Source organism: Neolamprologus multifasciatus, chromosome 12, assembly GCF_963576455.1.
Source record: "Neolamprologus multifasciatus chromosome 12, fNeoMul1.2, whole genome shotgun sequence".
Lineage (NCBI taxonomy): Eukaryota > Metazoa > Chordata > Actinopteri > Cichliformes > Cichlidae > Neolamprologus > Neolamprologus multifasciatus.
Genome location: NC_140450.1, coordinates 32,913,353 through 32,930,175, shown reverse-complemented (window position 1 = coordinate 32,930,175; position 16,823 = coordinate 32,913,353). Strand labels below are relative to the sequence as shown.

Genomic DNA, 16,823 nt, shown 5'->3' with positions numbered 1-16,823 from the left:
GTCTCGTCCTGGCTTAAATGCCGATCACCTTGATGGGCATCAGGTGTGTTTCCCTTCCGTGGGCGTGGGCTTGGGCTGAGGGCGTGAACCCACAATGAGTTCCGTCTCGCTGATCCCCCAGGCCGTGACAGTTTCCCTCTGAAAATGGAGCAGAATATACTATTTAAAGAGCACCAAATTATAACAAATGTCATCTCAGATCATTAAAGGTCAGGACCTTACAGTTTACTTAAAACACAAGTAAATGTACGAGTTACTTTCCAGCACTGACTATCCATTATCTATCTAACCAGATAGCAGATGGATTGGGGTTCCTGGGGAAATTCGAGGTTATGAAGCGGCACACCGGCTTTATGGGAAGTTGCCGTGGGCCGACCTCTTTCAGCCGACCATCAAATTAGCCAGAGAAGGATTCCCTATTCCTTACTACCAAGGTCAACACATCCCACACATTAATAATACGTCAATAAGGTATGAAATACACCCACAATGTGATTTCATAAATACAAAGAGGAAACAATGAATGTTTCAGCTTTATTTCACCGTCTTTGTCTTTTAGGGAGTTATATTTAGATAAAAATGGGAACCTGCTTAAGACCGGTGATACTGTAAAATTTGAGAAACTGGCTGACACTTTGGAGACGATCGCAAACGAGGGACCAGATGTGTTTTACAAGGGAACAATAGCAAAGAATTTAATCAGTGACATTCAGGATGCAGGTATTATCAGACGGGATTCATCCTGCTCTCTTTCTGAACATTTTCTATGTCTGCCAGACACAATGATCTAATTACAAATTTAAAAAATCGATTGGTTTTTGAAAAATCTAACATGATCCCTCACAGGCTACACTGTGATCTGTCTGGATCCATTCAAACTCTTAATAATGAGATGTATTGTGTTCATTTTTGCTCAACAGAATAATTTGTTTCAATGTTTTTGCTCAGGAGGAAAACTCACACTGGAGGACTTGGCATCGTATCAAGCTAATGTGACTGATGCGTGGAATATTTCTTTGGGAGAGTACCGGATGCACTTCCCTCCTCCCCCTGCAGGAGGAGCCATACTCAGCTTCATCCTCAACATCATGAAAGGTTCCTGATTGTTGCTTCTAGCATGTAGAGTTTGATTCATATATGAAAAAAAGAATCCTTATCAATCTTTACAAATGTGATACACTAAGAAATGATGTTTTAAATAAAAGAAATAACAATTATTTATATTTTCAGGATACAAAAGGAATTCAGAACCTAAGACGACTGATGAAAAGATTGTTTTATCACCGTTATATTGAAGCTTTAAAATTTGCCAATGGATTAAAGAAATATATCAGAGATCCAAACTTCAGCTCAGATAAAGTAAGTATCTTAAAATCCTACAGATTTGCACCTGCTTCGTTGCATATAGTATGATTCTAAGTGACGAAACGGGTAAAAGTAGCAATACCACATCACAAAACACAAAATATATAGTGTAAAATATTTAAAAGGGAATGCATTGGTTTTAATATGATTATAATAGCAAATTTTACTTACAATTATAAATGTACCTATTTACTTTATAATTATCGGTATATATGAAAAATCGAGCTGCATCCCCTCTCCTCCAGGCAGAGGTGGGAAGTAGTGAAGTACAAATACTTAATACTGTACTTAAGCAGAATTTTCAGGTGTCTGTACTTTGAGTATTTATAAATTTTTACTTTTACTCCCTACGTTTTTAAACAAACATCTGTCCTTTCTACTCCTCTACTCCTAAGCTTGTTACTTTTGCTTTAACACATTTGAGAGAAGTTATTATTTCGTCGATGCGAGCCTTTATACATCAAACCAATTTGAGTCGAAACATAACACATGAAAGGCAATCATATTCATCCAATAATCACCAGCAGCTGTGCAACATTTCTATCAGCTCAACAAACACACAAATTGTTTCTGTGCAGTTTGTCTCACGGTGTCAGGTCAAGGCTGCTGTTAACTTCACTCAGATTCACTTTTTAACACTAGTTACTTCTACTTGCCACCTCTGCCTCCAGGCCCCGTAATATCTCTGAGCTTTGCACAGTTGGACTTTGGGTTAATTTGCTGGGGTGAGATTGTGACTTTGTGTTAACAAAGTGCTTTTATATAGGTGCTCACCTTTGTTAATGATCAGTTAATCAAGGGGATTTGATTATCAGTACCTGGCTACTACTTTCCCTTAAAGTTCTTATAGAAGCACTAACGGTGTACTTAGTATTTTACAGGTCTGCATAGAGTACTGTGAAAAAATTCTTTGAGTGTCAGCTTTTCCCAGTAACTCTGCATTTTCATTTCATTGTAATTCTGAGCAGTGATGTAGCTTTGGAAACATATAAGTATAAATAAAACATTTTAAAAGCACATAAACCTAAATTGGTTTAATATTTGTTTCTAAGTATGTCAGTGTGTATGTATTATTATTATTATTTTAGTATTTGTCAATTTTGTTCACATGGATGACAAGGCATTTCAGAGAACATATCTTGGCCAGTCACATGTAGAGCTTAATCACTAACCAGAATCATAACCCCTAGTGTTAATTACACCGTCACCTCATATCTGGACAGCATCAGTACCACACATTGGTCTGTGCTGGTTGAAGATGCTCCTGCTGTGTCTGTCACCAAAATTCTGTTAACATTTGGCTGTAATTTTTCTTGATATCACTGAATTTTCTGTAATCTGCTTATAACTTAGTTATTTAGTAATTCTCAGTATTTCACACAGATGGCAAAGAATTTGACAGAGGATCGCTTTGCAGACAACATACGGAGTTTGATCAGCAGCGACAAGACTCACGATCCCCAGTATTACGGCGACACCCCGTGTCTGGACAGCATCGGCACCACACATTTATCTGTGCTGGCTGAAGATGGATCTGCTGTGTCTGTCACCAGCACTATCAACGACGAGTCAGTACCTGCATCATTCTGTTGACACACACATATGTGTGTGTATATATATCTATATATGTGCGTGTAGATTTTTTTTCTTTGTTGAAACTGAAGATTTAAGACATTATGGAGGAACTTATTTTTAGACTATTTCTCTACTACAAAGAGTTTGTTGGTGCTGTAATAACTTTAATATTTTTTGTTTACAGATTTGGCTCCAAGGTCCTCTCTCCAAGCACTGGAATCATTCTCAACAACCAGCTGTTTGACTTCTGTAATAGAGCTAATAGCTTCTCTCCTGGTAAGAGATCAGGAGGATACTTTTTACATTTATTTTTTATGAAATGCAAGTAATCAGACGAGGAAGGCGGATTATTTAAAAGAGTTTAATGTTTTTTCGTAAATTATTTTCCTGACAGGACATATTTCTTTAAGTAATTTCTAATAATAGCAAAATAGTACCATTGCAGAAATTAGAAAATGGCATTTCATAATTTATTGTGACGCATCAATCGGACCTTTGATTAAAACAACAATCAAACAAAACTGCCAAACTGAAGCACATCATGTAAATTTTACACAGGATCAACATACACTAGAAAAATATGAGAAAATAATATGCATTAATTTTTATGGACTATGCTGTCCTCGCCCTGAGTCTCTTAGTTTCACCAGCTAGACAGCGAGATAACGATGCTCCAATAACCAGACTTATTTCCTTTTTGCGCTGATTTATTGAAGAATGGCCTCTGACCATTGCCTTCTCTTTGACCATCGTAAAACTGAAAGTACAAAATACTGTATTAGCTAACCAACATTGTAAACTAGCTTGTTACACTCTTACTGCAAGCTAACAAGATAAAACTTTCAAATGTACAAATTATTGAACCATTTTTACACAAAACAAAAGATAATAATTATTTTATCGCCACTTATACTTACAGACATATCTTGTCCAAGGCAACAACATTTTAAGGTCCGTATCAGCTTAGAACAATAACATTACGGTATCACTTTCCGCCATCTTTTATTTCTTCTTCACGTTCTCATTTTTCCTTTCCCAAAGTAACCGAACCCATATTACAAAGCAGCCACTAGAGGGAGCTCTAGGGCAGTTTACAACTATAATATCCCATTTAAGTTATAAAAGGCAGAACATGGACTATGATACAAATTTACTAATATTAACAAATTTTTGTACTAAATGTATCCACAGTGATCCAACAGTGTGCTATAATTTATATACAAAGTTCTAAACCAGTTTACTTTAGTAAAAACCAGCATTACAAACTATTTTTTTTACAAACTTCTGCATAGATGAATGTTTGAATGCTGCTAACACACTGACAGGCTTGATACTGATTCAGTAGAGAGAACTCACTTTCATCATTTGTTGATAAGCACGGGCAGAGGCACTTCTAAATTTGTTTGTAGGGTATAAACAAAATACTGCATAAAAATACAGTCACTGATTTGTGTGTGAAACATTTGTATGAATGATTTATGCACAAATATATGTGTACAGACTGATTTCTGTTTTCTAGTTTTGTTCTGCCATTCAAGGGCTTTGTTGTATTTCTCAGGGGAGCGACCTCCCTCCAATACAGCCCCATCTGTGCTGAAGTCTCCATCAAAGACGCTGGTGATTGGAGGGTCTGGTGCTGAAATGATTCCACCGGCAGTGGCCTCGGTATGTATGCATGGTACACACACAAAAGTGCCATTACATATTAAATAAAATAAATTGATGCAGACTGATGCCTGTATTTGCTGTTAATGCTTACATCATAGTAAAAAGATTCTTCACCCTAATTTATCCTGTAATCATCACTTTCTCATCTTATAATTTTTTTTACTCTTCAAGGCGGTCATGAACCACCTTTGGTTTGGAAAGAGCCTTAAGGAGGCAATTGATACTCCTGTTCTTTTTGTCAACTGTCAAAGTGAAGTAAAACTTGAATCTAAGCTTGAAAAGGTAATTTATTCAATGTATTCAATGATAAACTAAGAAATTCTACAGCTTTTGTTCCAGCCGAGTCTCTCTCCTCTTTGCCCTGCAGGATGTAGTTGATGGTCTTGAAGCTAAGGGACATAAAATAACACAATTCTACAACACAGTCAACGCTGTGGAAAAGGCGGGCAGCTGTATATCTGCATGGTCTGATGAAAGGAAAAAAGGTGAACCAGCTGGTTACTGAGACCAAAAGTCAGTGATGTTAGTTATACAGCATGGCTTTAAGGTTATGGACACTGCTGTAGCTACAACATTGGACAATCTATATTCATCTGTTACCTGATAGATCATTCATGCTTTACACATGTGTCTAAAAACGTTTGTAATATTGAAAACATAATGCAACAATCAGATTATTTAAATCCATGGTTTCATGCAAAATAGCACAAAGACAGCATTGTAAAAAAACCAAATGTTTGTTGAAAATTATTTAGGGATTGCTATTGATATCAGGGTTTTTTTTGTTGTTGTTGTTTTATTTTTAACAATCAATATGTCCTTTTAAATATTTGTTCATTTTGGGTTTTGATACACATAGAATAGACTAAAAAAGAACACAGCTTTCAGGTTGAAATGTGAAGCCCATGACTATGTTTCTTCAACCTACATTCTTTCTAAGCAGCAGGTTGAGACTGACTGAAGAAATCTGAAAAAGAGCTACAGACTTCATGTTCCATTCCACCAGTAAACAATTCATATTTTCAAGTCTCATCAAATTCATGTTTATTTTGTAAATTTTAGCCCACTGGATTGTCCAGAAGGGAGATAAACTAGGGCTGCCCTAAAGTGTACCCTAAGTTATCAATTGATTTGAAGTTCAAAACAACAACAACAACAACAAAAGAAATACCTACAGCATAACCTGTAGTTACTGTTACAGGCATGTCAGCATCAACAAAACTAGATCTCATAGACTGTTAGAGCCAAATAGAAAGGTCAGTTTTTATCTGAATATTACTAGCTACATTTAAATGCTTTTTAATTTTACTTTGTTTTGTTTTTAAATTCAGTTTGCATATTAAGATTTTTTGCTTAGTTCATTCTATTGTTTTGCTGTTATAAAATGTGGGTAATTAACCAAAACTGCAATTCTGCTGATGTGGTCAGGGTAAAAGTTAAAAGTTAATCAGACAAGTAGTTTGTGAAGCAACAGTGTTTTTTCGTTGTTGTTTAATGTGTTTTACTGATAGGAATAGACAACCTGGTCTTGAACTGGATACGTTTTATTTTGAAACTGTCAATTTTGTGTACAATAAATTCTTTTCCTCAGTGTTTAATGTCTACCTTGTTTCCATTATTGGATTACATCCAAGCTGCCTTTTGGAAATCACCAGTCAGAAACTTTATATTTCAAATGTTGCATGAAAATACTGAGTAGTCTTGTCCAGTGCATTAAAGCACTGTCTGTGACTGTGTTTATGTTACGCCCCAGTCTAGGGGTACAGGAACGCAACATACGTTTGAAAAGATTGCCCCGCCCTGGTCCCCAAAACCACAGAGGGAAAACCAATTTCTTAGTGAACGGTGGTTTATTTTTCTACACTGCAAAATGAAGCTCCGGAGTGAACAAAGGCCAAAATACCAAACAAAACCAGCTAAGTCAGGAGGAAGTGCTATCTAAAACCCTATGTGAAATCAAAACGAAAGACAAGCGCTACACCTAACTCCCTAACTGAGATAAACAGGAGAAAACAGTGCAAGGGAAAACAATAAGGCAGCTCACCTCTTCTGTTCCAGTGCTATTTACAATGAAAACTAATGTACACACTATATACAGAACTCAGAAAGTCACAAATGTCACAGGTTTTGGAGGCCAGGGTCAGGTCTGCTGCTGCTGTCAGTCGCTGCCCCGGGACAACTGCTGGTGAGGGATTTTGAATGACACCACATGACCAGGGGACCAATCAGCAGCCGTCAGCTCATCCACTCAGGGACCTGCAAAGACTTAAAGACACAGACAAAGAAACAGCCACCAAAACAGGTTATGGCCCGGGCCATAACAGTTTCCTATCGTCAACCTGCAATCCACAGCCACGACACTCTCTCCACATTGCACCATAGCCTCCGTTAAACATCCTGACACCCTTTTCCCACCTAATGCTTTCTCATGAGCACGTTCAGAGACAAATGAGAAGACTCCACTTAGGCAAGTCTGCTGAACCAGATGGGGTGAGTCCCCGTGTCCTCTAGGCCTGTGCCCCGAAGCTTTGTGGAGACTTTCATAAACTCTGAGTCTGCAGAGGGTCCCAGTGCTGTGGAAGACATCATGCCTCGGTCCTGTACCAAAGACGCCATGTTCCGGTGGCCCCCAGGATTACAGGCTTGTGGCCTCTTCCTTTTTGCGCAGCAGAGCAAAAAGAAGGAGGCCAAGCAAAGTTTTTAAACTGTATAAACAGACATGTCTGCTTTCTGATGTATGAAAGCAACATACTAAACTTACAGGAGACAACCAGAATAAAGCATCACACAATTACTGACCCCACCACCCCAAATACAAACTGATTATGTGTGAGGCACAAATTCTGCATTCATACTTAACATTCATGACGGTGGCCAGTATAGAAAGAACCGGCGAACACTTGTGTCTCCAGGCAAAGCGGCACACGATGACAATGCACCCATTTGGATATAAGTCACCAGCATCACAGGAAATGGCTCCAAAATGCACAAAAAATGTGATTGGAACCCACAATAGAAAATAACAAAAAATTAATTCAAAGCTGTGCTACTGACATGTCAACTGCGTGTCTGGCTGTGCACTGAATAACAGTGTCGGATAAGGTTCAGATAATATTGATGTAAATACTAAACCTCCACCAGGGACACCAGCCGGCTTGCAGTGAATAAAATAAATTAAAATAAATAAAATAAAATAAAATAAAATAAAATAAAATAAAATAAAATAAAATAAAATAAAATAAAAATCAAGGCTATACCTTCCAAAGTAAAAGTCTTGATGGGGAGAGTATTGAAATTAGTTAAAGTTGGATATCAGAGACTCCAAGCTTCATAAAAGACTATGATGCACTGATTCCTAGTTGCAAAACACATTTTAAATTTGCAAGTCTCAATGATCTGCACAGAAATATAAAGAGGTTGATTTATGAGGCATGTTGTCTGTTTTTATAGCACAAGATGTCCTTCATATGGATGAATGTTTTTGTTCAAGATGATAATGAAAATAACAATAACACATTTTATTTATAGGCGGCTTTAAAGACCCTCAAGGTCAATATCCATTAGTACAACAAAATATAAACCAAAGGTAAATGAAAAATAAAACAAGTATGAAAGATGAAAGTATGAAAGCAGGAATAAAAGCTTAAAAGGTAATAATAGTCTAAGACTTAATCATGATGAAGGGTATGCAATTTTTAAAAGATGGGTTTTAAGACGCTTGTGGGGATAGGTTAATTGGAAAATCCAAAATGCCATTAGGTGTGAATGTGCGAGTGAATGTGAGCACGAATGGTTGTCTGTTCCTGTGTGTTGGCCCTGCGACAGACTGGCGACCTGTCCAGGGTGTACCCCGCCTCTCGCCCTATGACTGCTGGGATAGGCTCCAGCGCCCCCCGCGACCCTGAAAAGGAGAAGCGGAAGCGAATGGATGGGTTTTAAGACGCGGTTTAAAAGTGGAGAGAGTTTGTAGTCCGAAGATCTGGTGGAAGTGCATGCCAAAGTCTCGGGCAGAACTACTAAAAGCTCCCATGGAAGTCAGGCGAGCAGGTGGAACAGACAGAAGGGAAGCTGAAGAAGAGCGGAGTGTACTAGGGGGTGAGTACGTATGAAGAAGACAGATAAATATGGGGGGAGCAAGGTTATGAAGCGCTTTGAAAGTAAGACAAGTAGACGAGAGATTAAAGAATTACAGTAATCTAAATGAGATGTTACAAGAGCATTGACAAGTATGGTTGTTAAAAGATTTTGAATTTTATTAATATTCAACAGTGATAAATGTTTATGTTTAGCTTATTTAAATTGCACAGAAATGCCTGTACATAGCGTGTTAGCAAATTCTTTAGCTGGAACAAAGTGATCACATGAGGAAGTTGCTCAAGTTTAGACAACACCCACATGTATTGTTTTAACCCACTACAAGATCGTTAATCAACTTGTTCCTCTTTGTCTTGCAAGGCTGCATCCTGTGCAGCCTCGTATGCAATCACCAGATAAGAAGTTGTTTTTTCCTAACTTGTACTCCACCCATTAGTAAAGCAGTATATAATAAAGTCTGACCAGATGCCTGGTGCGCTTTGCCTGCACGTCTTTGTAATTGACGGGACGTGGTCAGGCAATCGTCCATGTACATGAATTAACTCTGGGCCCGTGATTCTTTGCTTTCCTGAGGTTTTTCTCCTTACATTTCTTGGTCCTCCGAGCCGGAGTTGGAAAAAGCAACTCGATTGTTGTGACTCCAAACCAGAGATCTACCTGTATCCTGTCGCCGTGGGGGGCCGTACCGCAGACTGTCGACAGCCTCCTCAAGGAAGGAGCAAAAGTCCTGGGACGCAAAAAATTCGGGTCCAGGCCGGTTAAGCGGTCCACGGCGCTGGGATCCAGTGAAAGACCTCAAACATAGACGGAGAGATCTTGGAAAGGTAAAGAATCCACTCAATCACACTCGCGTAAAACGAAAGGGTTTGACAGTCTAATCCACTGTACGGATTTTTAAAAAATACGTGTAATAAGGTTGACCCACTGTAAGAGCTCATAGGACTAATCCGCCGAAAGGATTGTAAAGTAAAACACGTTAAAGGTCTCACCCGCCGTAAGGGTTTAGGAGTGATCCGCCGTAAGGATCTGCGCGACTGTGTATAAATGTCTGTGTTTTCTGTGTCGGAAGTAAGTGATTTTTTGACAGCACAATAAGTTGCTGAACTACTTCCATTGTTACTGTCTTTTTATTTACTGTAAGGAGCTCAAGTACTGGTGACAAAGGGGAAAGGTTGGGTTTCATCCCATAAAACTGGCACCGCTTCCTGATTAGCAGGGAGTAGAAGGGCGTGTCAGCAACCACCCCTGCGTCTCGTGCCAGAGACGGCTCTGCAGTTGTGTGATAATGGGTAATCAGCCCACCAAACTCACTGCTGACGAGCAGTGGCTAGAGAAAAATGTCCAGGCGCCGGACAAATTAGTGTTTATACATGGAGATCAAAGTAGTTTAAAGTAGTTTAAAAAGGGTTGGAAACAGACCCGACTGAATAATGAAAAATAAACGAACGGCAAAATTAAATTACAACTTATCTTTAATGTATTCATAATAATAATAGCAAGGATAACAACCTGTAAATTGGTGTTAATGATGAAATAATTTTAATATGAAGAGGCACCTCAGTCAGTTATGATGCGAGGTAGATAATTGTTGAAAGTAATCTGCATTAAGCTTAGGGTTGCTCAAATTCAGTACAATGACATATGAAGTAAAATAGGTAAATATTTGAACTAATTAAGTGCATAGAGGCACTTGACCTGCTTGAAAACCTGTCATCCTGGATGAGACTTTGCTGAGATATAGAGCAAACCTATAATAACAACTAATATGCTGAACCCTGTATGAAACAGCTGAAAACTACATGACGGAGAAGCTGAATTGAATATGAAAGTGCAAGTCTTTGCCACTGTGGGGCAAAGCACGCAACCACTGTGTGAGGTTGCGTTTTGGTCTTTTCTGAGCTGATGAGCAAGCTACACATTATCAGATCAGAAGCTGGCTGAGAACTCTTCAAAGAGAGGGAAACAGAACTATGATAACTGTGATAACTGGAATGTGCAGAGTTTCCGTGAGCAGTTTTCCTGCATCTTGACTCATATGTGTAGAGTGTTCATAGCATCAGCATCATGTTTTTGTGTATTTGTTTTGGTGGGTTAAAAAATAGTTAAATAAACTTGTGATCATATTTATGGATCACCATGGCACATGCCATTGGCCAAATGATTTATTTACGCAGATGAAAAAAGTGAGTGTTAATGTGTCTGACGTCACAGTGTTTTTGTGCGCTGTGTAAAAGTAATTGCCTCTGATTGTGAGAGCGGTGATTCTGCAGGTCACCAGCTATTAAAAAAAAAAAAAAAAAGAGTAAAAAAGAGACAAAATTTACATTGTAGATGAAAAGTAATCATAGGAAAAAGGTTTTGTGTTGATCAGCCAAGAACAACTACAATCTCATTTTCTGCTTTTAAGAAAGGACTGTTCACAAAAACAGAGAGAGAGAGAGTTGTGTGTGTTGGTTAAGCAGTGATAATAATAATGAAAATGTCTTAGTTTGTCACTTTTAGGTGACAAGCAGACCTGAATCAATTTTCCACATGCAGCGGTCGGAAGAAAGTTATAGTTTAACATCATTGGAAACATTCAGGCCAGGTTTCTGGCTAACTTATTTACAGCACCATGTGTCTCTCAAACTCACAAGCGAGCTCTCACTCCTCCCTGAAGACAAGGAATGCAGCTCCAAAGAGCAATAACATGGCAGATAAAGAGACAGCAGCAAAGTCCTGAGAAAAGAGTCCCAGCAAGCAGCAGCAGTGTGGACAAACAGCATCAGAGAAGAAGAGCAAACCCATCATCCTGCCTGATTGGATGAATGGCACTGTGTTCCCAACAAGCTGCAAATTCACTGTGCATGTGAAAAGAACGTTTGAGGAGAACTGAGGAGACTGTTGGAGTTTGACATTTGCCACTTTTGGAGAAAATGGCAAGAAGAGACAGTGAAACACAGGACAAAGCTGAAGGACAACTGCCTGCTATTGGACTGTTGAAGTGGGAGAGGACAACAGTGAGAGTAAGTGAGAATGCTGGTGTTTAAAGTGGGAAATCAAAATTTGGGTTAGCAAACCTGGGAAAAACAAAACTGACTGCTTAAGTGGGAAAATTGTGAAGGAGTCTGAAACATTGCAAAAAGAAACATACAAAATCACACACACACAAGCAGAACATGCCCTACTAACACTTCCAAATACAAGAGAACTCATGAAGATTAGACAACATCTTAAGCATGTGAGTCTGTTTACCATCTTGTCCAAGTCACTTAGTGTGATGCAAAGATCAGTGGACTCATAGCACATTAGTTACAAAATGATTAAATAATAGCAGAGAAGTGTGTAGGAAAGGCAGCTTTAAGAACATGCTCTGCTGGATATGCAGCTCCACAGACATGCATTAAACCTGCCTAGTAACACAAACACACATGCAATGAAAATTAGCTTGTTATCTCTCATCAGTGTTAAAATAGTGTGAATTTAACAGACACTTGTTATCAAATGCTGAATTTATCCAATAAAAAAAATTGACTCTCTAGGTTGCAGGACAACAGTTTAACTTTTGTGGGGAAAAAAGATTCTGGTTTGACCAACCAATGATCAGACAATAAATTTAGTTGTTAATACAGTAAATTGGGAGATGCTGTCTGCTTGATTGATGCAGCACAAGTAATTTACTGTATGAGGGAAATTCTATTTTTGTGATAACATTTTGAATATGCATTTCTGTTGTCCTGTCATCTTAGTGGGTTAATAGCTGATATGCAAATTAGTTGATCGTTCTTAGATTAATGAAAGGTGACTGAATCTTAGCACGAGTGAATGAGATGTGTTGGAGTTTGTTAGAGTGGAGACTCTAAAACACTGAGTTTCCTGTTTTGATGTGCGAGTGTATCCTGTACCTAGATACACAACTCTGAATACGTCAGAACAAACTTCTTTTGTGAAGTGCATGACAACATGTCACATGTTTTATGATGACGGGAAAAAAGGAAAACTGAATAAAATGGGTGTGTGTGGCCTAAATGAGTGAGAAGCACAGATCTGGGGATTAAACTCATAGCTAATAACATATTAGGCTTATGTTGTGTGTTGTGCAGCTGATGGTTGGTTCGGAGTGAATCTAGCTGATGATTTTTCTTTTGTTGTGAAGTTGAGCCTGCCAATTAGTATGATGGTATGATAAACCATGCTAATGGTATGATTTACCCTCCTGAGATGAGGAGCTTGTGTCATGACGTAACAAGGCCTTTTTATTTTGATACTTTCACAGTGCACTGAAAGTTTTGTTCGATAATCTCTGTTTGAGCAGATCTGCACGATTAGAAGCGCTATACGATACGTCGTCAAGAAAACTGTTACAAGTGAGTTTCTCCACATTAAAATGGGCTCAGGAGAAAGCCACTTATTTGGGACGATTAGAAAATGAGAGTCCCTGCCTAAAAAGGATTCAGCGAGGTAATCCGATCTAAAATTCTTCTTTTTTCTTTTGAAATGACGTTATTTTGCTGAGGGTGGAAATCAAATGCGGCGATAGTTTCCACTATCAGCAAAGAAAGAATGGATGAATGAATGAATAAATGGAAATAAAAACAAACTGACTGACTGATAAAACCTGACAAGACTTGACCACGACTCAAAGTTAACCTCCACCTAGACAGGCCAAAAGGGTGGATGAATTTATGTGTTTCTTTTACAGGAGCAGAAAGATGCCAGCAACATCCGAGGTTGCATACCGATTTAACTTTTAAATGCCACTTTCTGTGTTTGTGAATCTACCAGGGGTGTGTTATTCATGGGTTTGTGTTGCTCACAGAGATTACTGTGAGAAAGAGTGTATACACCCGCGCAGCGCTAACCTTTGCATTTTCTTTTCTACAGCATTACAGTTCTTCATGTGACTTGATCATGTGATTTATACCAGAACAACTAGTTAATGTTTTTCTACTACAGGATTTCTGGGTTTATGTGTGAAGAAACTGTGTTTATAGGTTATGAGTGGTGATGCTGTTACACTGTGTTTTAGGGAAAATGTGAAGGTTATTTTGATTTCACTTCCAGATCTTGTTTTCCAGGCCATGATGGTGTGTATGCAGGCTCCTGGCGGAGCCAGTTTTTAAGCAAACTTAACATGCAAAACACACTAACATCTTTTACTGCAGGATTATAGGTCCGAGGTGGTGCTGCTCCAGAGGGGGAGATGCCCTGATGTTGCCTGGGACATGATCTAGCTAACCTTTTTCTTTAAGACAGGAATCTGGTTTTGATGAGTTGACTCATGGGAGTGTCCATGCGTCAAGAGGAGGGGTCCAGGATTAACATGAACAATGAATTAACATTAAACTATGTTTTATATGATTTTTGCAGCGATTTGTGTGATTAACAGTTCATTCAACGGGTATTGAACCTATGTAAGTGGTGCATTCAGGTTCAGATGAGGCTTTGATGGCCTATAAGTGAAGTTCACTGAACTAAAGAATGTGGTTTGATGATTGTTGACATGCTCTCCAAATAGAAGTTTTTCCTCCTAGCAAGGAAATACAAGTGCAGCAGTCATCTCCTGAGAAATCTTCAGAGGCCCGGTGAGAAGCAAGAACCATTCCAGGCATAGCTGACAGCCCAGGCAGTGGTTGAGGTCAAAGGTCAAGCTGGTTGGGGCCCATCATGAGATTAGACTTTGGAGCCGCAGCCGAAGCTGCGTTGGAATGAGAACTGTGCCAAGGGGGATTTCCAGAGGCCAACAGAGGAGATTTTGGACAACAGACGGGCACCTGAAGGATGAGGGGAGCGTGCCAAGCTCCATCGACAGCACAGGGGGAGTCCGAGGATGACATCATGATTCTCTGAAAAGCACAGGAACCAGAAGCTATGGTGGTGATGACAGCAGTTTCCTATGAACATCACCTAATGCTGTGTCACTGTACTGTGCATACGATGACACTCTGAAGACTGCTGGGATCATAACAGCAGTAAGATAACTGGACCCACCACCCTTTCCACAGAGGGGTTTTTTCTGCAGTAGAAGAGTCATAGGTATTCCTATCACAGGACAGAAAGTTCTCCACGCCCTTTTCCCATGGATAGGGACTGGAAAACATGCTCTCGGAAGTGAGACACTGGACTATAGATTCGGCTTGTTCCTCAATGCATCCTGCAAGGTCAACGAGGGACATAACCAAGAAATGGACGCTCTCCGAATTGCTGTAATGCAATATCGTGTAGCACTGGACATGATCCTGGCTGAGAAAGGAGGATTGTGTGTCTTATTCAACACCATGTGCTGCACCTACATACCAGATAATGTACATTCTTTAAACATGGCTTCAGATTCTAAAGAGACTGTTGATCGGCGTTGGAGTTTTCCTGGTTTTATTTTACTTTATTATATTTTATTTTATTTTGCTTTTCTTTACTTGTGTTTACCTTGTTTAAAGGCTGTAATTTCACAGATGATGAGTTTATCACTCACAACATACGCAGATGTACCACAAACCGATGAAGATCATGAAGACTTCTTTTCTTATTTGTTAAATGAAGATGAAGTGCAACTAATTATGTAGTAACTGAAAATACATGTTGTAAGAAGTTATGTCTTGATAAATGATATGTGTTTTGCCGTACAATTCAATTGCTAAAAACAGGCGGGAATGTTGAAAGATTTTGAATTATATTACTTTATTATCTTTATTCAACTGTGATAATTGTTTATGTTTAGCTTATTTAAATTGTAGTAATGCCTGTACATAGCGTGTCAGCAAATTCTTTAACTGGAACAAAGTGTCTGCTCAAGTTTAGACAACACCCACATGTATTGTTTTAACCCACTACAAGATCGTTAATTAACTTGTCCATCTTTGTCTTGCAAGTCGTATGCAATCACCAGATAAGAAGTTGTTTTTTCCTAACTTGTACTCCACCCATGAGTGTTATGTGAGTATATAATAAAGTCTGACCAGATGCCTGGGCGCATTCCTGCACAGGATTCGCCCATGTACATGAATTAACTCTGGGCCCGTGATTCTTTGCTTTTCTGAGGTTTTTCTCCTAACACTAACTGATAGAGGAAAGGAGAGAACAAGGACTAAGGAAGAGAGAGAGAGAGAGAAAACAAAAACAATAAAAAAACAAAACAAAACAAAACAGTGAGCCTAGTAGGGGGTGGGTTTTGATTATCAATTTTCTGATTAAAATTGATTCTAGCTTGAACAATGTGAAATCGATTCATTAAAATCCTGAATCAATTTTTAAATATACATTTATTTTGCCCGGAATCGTAGAATATCAGGTTAAACCTCACAAAATTTCAACAACCAAAGAAGCTAAAACGGTAAATGAGAGCAGGTACCGATTCTGCACAAAGACGTAAACACAAAGCGAGGACCCGACGCATCATAATCAGATTCTGATGCCTCGGCGGGTCCGCTCTTTGTGTTTATGTCTTTTTTTGTGCTAGATTCTGAAGCTGCAGGTTTTATCTCTCCAACCAAAATTGACTGAACCAGCAGCAAAAGAAGACCCAAACGCTTCACATAAACATCGTCAAGAATTCCCTCTTTTGCCGTTTTGCTTCCACCACGATAAAAATCACACTTCATGCAGAGCCCTCTGTCTCTCTCTCAGTGTACTTCAAGAACAGCTGCCCATCTTAAAATCTTTGTTTTCTGCATCATTCACTTGCTTATTACCCACAGGTCTACCGTTGTTTACAGCGCTGTCGGCTGCTGTTTGTTTTTGTTTTTTTACTTCAATAACGTTCGACAAGAAAGCCTAATTTCTGCTCTTGATTACTGAAAAAATTTTAACTTTTTATAAATATGCAAAATTCCAAAAAGCTTAGCTCTGTCTCTAATAAAACCTCAGTGACTTTGCTCTGCTTCACTTCAGCAGCATCAGGTAATGTTTATATGTTGATTCATGGTTTTCTTCTGTTTTTGATCTATTGCAGAATATTTTAAGATTATCTGCTATAAAAAGCCAGGCCAGGAAAATCGCCTTCACACTGATACAGAACTTTAGGATTTGTGAATGCACAAAATTTTTACAACTTGACTCTAAAAAGACAGCTATTCACAAGGTGAATGAATTTGTTTTCGTGACATTCCGTTCTTTAATCTGCTTCTTCTGCCATCCATGCTTTT

At 38.8% G+C, this 16,823-nt stretch overlaps 1 long non-coding RNA gene and 1 pseudogene across 2 annotated transcripts in view; one reads left to right on the top strand and one right to left on the bottom strand.

Moving 5' to 3' along the window:
* LOC146507342 (glutathione hydrolase 5 proenzyme-like) overlaps positions 1 to 5,292 on the top strand; it is a 32,528-nt pseudogene extending 27,236 nt beyond the window's left edge. Inside the window, exons 4-12 of the transcript XR_014877070.1 lie at positions 294 to 471; positions 560 to 720; positions 949 to 1,095; positions 1,231 to 1,359; positions 2,749 to 2,933; positions 3,125 to 3,216; positions 4,499 to 4,605; positions 4,780 to 4,890; positions 4,976 to 5,292. The product of XR_014877070.1 is annotated as a glutathione hydrolase 5 proenzyme-like (transcript). The remainder of the gene's footprint in view (positions 1 to 293; positions 472 to 559; positions 721 to 948; positions 1,096 to 1,230; positions 1,360 to 2,748; positions 2,934 to 3,124; positions 3,217 to 4,498; positions 4,606 to 4,779; positions 4,891 to 4,975) is intronic.
* On the bottom strand, positions 2,042 to 4,500 carry LOC146507343 (uncharacterized). Its single transcript, XR_014877072.1, has 2 exons — positions 3,858 to 4,500; positions 2,042 to 3,697 (listed from the first exon to the last, which is right to left on the bottom strand). It is a non-coding gene; the product is annotated as an uncharacterized LOC146507343 (long non-coding RNA).
* Positions 5,293 to 16,823: the final 11,531 nt, after the last annotated feature.